Source organism: Cryptotermes secundus, unplaced genomic scaffold (assembly GCF_002891405.2).
Source record: "Cryptotermes secundus unplaced genomic scaffold, Csec_1.0 scaffold3941, whole genome shotgun sequence".
NCBI lineage: Eukaryota > Metazoa > Arthropoda > Insecta > Blattodea > Kalotermitidae > Cryptotermes > Cryptotermes secundus.
In genome coordinates, this window is record NW_019728603.1 from 82,941 (window position 1) to 87,741 (window position 4,801).

The window sequence follows — 4,801 nt, forward strand, 5'->3', positions numbered from 1 at the left end:
TATATATACAGTAAAACTTGGTTATAGCAACATCGGTTTCTGCGACACCTTGTCTATTGCGTCAAATATTCAATGGCATGAACTAATTCCTCATAAAGGAACTGGTTTTATACCTTGCTTAGTACGACATGCACAAATGCATCAACCTCGTATGTAACGTCATTTTCATTCCTGAATTTCTCTGATATCGTGGGAAAGTTCGATGTGTCTGCCCACCCTCACTTTCTCTACTTGCTGACGTGACTGTCCTGGAAGAATACGACCGCGGGCTGCAAGAGGAGCGTGGGTTTTATGCGAAAACAAGGGTGTGGGGTGGGACTGCGTGAATAGTGCAAGAGGACGCGGCAGGTTGTTAACTGCATTCCTTTCCTAGAATCTCGTCTAACAGGACCTCACATTGTCTACTTCCCCTAAAGTGTTCCTGCCTAAACCCAGAGAAGTGCAGTAGCGAAAACATGGCAATGAAAAGGAAAGTTTTAAGCATTGAAGAGAAAGTTAAAGTGATTCGTGAAATATTGTGTGTATTGTCAGTGAAAAGCGCTGTAATATGTCTTTGATATTACACATTTGGGCAATTCCACGTTAATGTTACGTTAGTCTGTACTTAACTACGTATTTCACTAAAAAATGCAACATTTTAACTCGGTTTTTGGTAGATTTTTACGTGACTAACATAAGGCTACTGTGGAAGTGCCCATTTCGGTTACAACGACATTCGTTTATAACGACACTATTTTTATGTCCCTTTGATGACGTTATAACCAAGTTCTACTGTATATACATTAACCCTTTGTTATAGAGCTACATTCGGTCATGGGGGAAATGTTTCTTCAGAAATAGATGAGCTCCGTTCTTCAGTAAATAAGTACAGGGAATGAGCAACATTTTACAAAGAAAACTGTTATAATGCAGGTTCAGAACCATTCCTACATGTATCGCTATTTGGAGCAATAGTTGTGACATCTCAAGGCACTGCAAATGCGCTCCGGAAGTGAGTAAACGTCTATCCGTTTCTCCTGTCATATCCAGCCCTGCTTTCAGTAGTTGTCAGTGATTTCCGTACGAAGTGAAGGAGAATGAACTTTACTGTAGCGATCTCTCCGTACCTGGCAACTAGTGCTAACCAGGGTTGTCCTCAAGAACCTCAAGAGCAGTAGCTTGTAGATAGATTTAAGAGTAGGTTTATTTTTTTATGATATATACGTAATTAGTTATCAGTAAGCAAGCGAATGAAATATTTTGTAAAAGAAATACCGCGCGCATGTGTGTGTGTATATATATATATATATATATACGTTTGGGGTACGCGGTAGCGTAGTTGGTTGAGGAAGTATGTTAAAGCCGGAAGGTCGCGGGATCGAAGTCGACTCAGCCTCTGACAGAAATGAGTACCAGGAATATTCCATGAGGTAAAGGGTGGCCGGTGCGTGAGACTGATGTCGCCGCCATCTGTGAGGCGATTGTCTAGAAAATGTGGGAGCCTCAACATCTCAGAACCCTATGGGCCTCCACGGCCTGTTAGAGGGTTACCTTTACCTTTTTTTATATATCAGTTTGGAAACTGAAAAAAAAACGCGGATATTAAAACCCATAGAGTTCAATGCGAATAAACGTTGATTCGCCTAGCTAATTTTAGAATAAAGTAAGTTTTGTGTAGGCTATATATACGTACAGGTGTGTCATAACATTGATAACTCAATAAATGTTTTGTAAGAAGCTTGCTATTCGTCAACTCGGAGAGTCTTTAATTACCATTTAGGTATATCATTTCCATAAATAATAATTCGACATTAAGTGATGTTTATACATGAAAATCTGACCGTAAGAATTCAGACTGAAATGACGTAAGGATCAATGAAACTGAGGACATAAGAATTGGATTTCCTGCTTTTGAAACTACTTTTTAGCATCATGCCCCGAACAATTACGCAGTTAATAAAGGATTTGCCGTACTGTGTCACAAGATCTTCCATTGAAAGTACACTTTCATGTCCTAAATATTTTGTACACAAGATTTTGAGTCGTAAGTTCAGTTTTCCTTAATGTCATTACAATAGAAGAAAGCTTGTTCTAAGGACTTGAAATACTTTCACATGCAGGTAATTTAGTCGGGCTCCTTGTCTGCACAGTCCACTCCTATCTTGGAGCCGAGGGAGCGGACTATGTCTCGAGGGATGCGCCGGTCTTCCACCTGTTCTCAATCCTTGCCGTCCACTGGGACCGCCTTTGTCCAGATAGAATCCGCTTCCGCATCGAGTGCTGGAAACAGGATTTGATTTTGAAAACAGGAATTCTACGAATAAACCGATTACTACCAAGGACAGGGAATAGGCGTACAAAGATTCGTGGGTAACAGAATTTTCTACATTGCAGAAAAGATTAAAATGCGTTCGTTTGTAGCTTATCTAACCACGATATAATGCACGCAGAGCTCCATGCAGGTTCTGTGGCGCTAAAGGCATTAGTTTTATGTGGAGCATATACCATGCATGGGATATAAGAAATTCGTATAACGTTTTAGTCGGAAAACCTGAAGGGAGACTTACACGTGGACATAGATGGGAGGATAATATAAAGAGAAATACTAAAGAAGTAGCACTGAATATGCGAATGAGTGGATATTGCTGGAAATGGTGGTGTGATTCAAATTGGTAATGAAGGGTATAAGGGCGCGATAAGTAGATAATGGAAGTATGAGACTGAATAAAGCAGAAAATTGAGAGGCAGGCGTATTGAAGGGTAATATTAAAATAGAAAATACACGAAGGTAATAGAGGGTCAGTATCTAGTACAGCTTAAAATACAATAAGACCGTCATACAATCGGAATAATGTCACGGGGAACAATCGAGAGAAACTAAATTACGGATTCTAGAGGACCAAACAAAACAGAAGCAAGATATGCATTCATAATAGTATACTTGAAAAAATAATAATTATAATTGCTTTGGATAAGATACGTACTGTATAGAAGAAAATAATTTGGATATAAAATTTGTAAATTTTGTCACAACACAAAGAATTATAAATGAGATCCTAAAACCGTTATCAGTTTTTATGTGTGCAATAAAGAAAATACGTGACTTGCTACATCGACATTGTCTTATGGTAGTGATTCATGACAATAAGAACTGTTGATCGGAGGCTGGTATCGGCAGAAATGCGTTTCGTGAACAGGACTGCGAGGTACAAATTTTCAGACCGCGAAAGAAAGAAAAAAATGGAAAGAACATGCTAACAGGACTATAAAAAAGCCTTAAAATAAGAACCGAGTAGAAAATGACGTTTTGGAGGAATACTGAAAGTATTGAAGGATTCTGTTTTCTTTTATTTAACAAAATTCTACAGGCCCAATAGCCGAAAAAATGTTAATGAAATAAAAATGGGGTAGGTCTATATGAATGTGATCCAATTGAAGCTAAGAGGCCAGTTGCAGGCTCACGTGAACACGACAATTAAAATTTGAATTCAGCAAAATGTGAGAAATTTCACGAGCAGCTGAGCGGCGCTTTGCAGTCTGTAGATATTACCAGACTGTAGGGTGTCACATTCCAGAAGATATGAATCTGAATATACTATGTTGTAATTCTTAGATGTTTATAGACGCCATCCGAGTTCCTTTCTCACAACTATCGTTGTACTCAGTGAACATATAGCGATAAAGTATAGTGAAATTGGCATAATTTGAAAATCAAGATATTTAGAACTGCACTAATTTTGTGTCTGCCTTGGATGAATTCAGTTCTGCGGGTCAGTACAGCACCTGTAGTCGTTCCTGCTCCAGGGAATTATCATTACACGAAAGTCGCTGTAACCTGTGCTGCATCCGATACGTCAGAACAAGTATTAAAGGAGCACTTCGCATGAAGTAAACTTTTGATGTCATTCTAGCCCCAAAATAAATTTTCTCTGGCTAAATTTGATGTATCTACAGTTGCTCTTTGAAACTAAATCTACTATAGAACACTGTTCTATATGAGGGAGTATCAAAAGGGGTTTATAATGCAATTCGGGAATGCTGTTCTGAAATAATATTATCTTCCTTTATGTGGCGCTAGAATCAGATACGCTTCGAAAGTTGACGCTTTTTGATCGTCACAGAGAGGGGTCGTATTGTACTAAGCTCATCATTCCGTTTTCATATCCCACGACCATGACATCTACATGCGATGGCTAAGTAAGTAACTAATTAACCAAACGATCAACGAATGGCTAACTAACTAGTTCGCTAGGGCCGCGCCATAGCTCAAGCGGTTAGTCGCTGGCTACCCACCGCGGCGGCCCAGGTTCGATCCCGGGTCTGGTCAAGTGAGATTTGTGGTGGACAAAGTGGCGCTGGGGCAGGTTTTCTCCGAGCACTTCGTTTTCCCCTGCCAATCTTCATTCCACTAAATTCTCCATCATCATAATCACCCGGGGCAAGTACAATGGGCCAATCAGTGGCCGACGTGCCGAGTGGATCCAGCTGGACTACACCCCCCACTAAGCGAATTAACTAACTAGTTAGCTAAGTATCTGACTATCCAAATATCTAACTAATTAACCAACTGTTTATATATCTTACTGACCAACCTAATAATCAATTAAGTATCTGAGCATTTAACTAATCAATCAACCAAAAGAACATCTTATTAATTAAATAAATAACTAACCAATGAATTATTCGTTAACTAAATACTATATGAGAGAAGAACCCGGAAATTTAATACTGTTAACACCAATTGAAGACGATCCCAAGTTAGTTCCAGTCTCCTGAGACTTGTATTATGACCGACGGTCAGTCTGTCTTGAAATAAAGCACC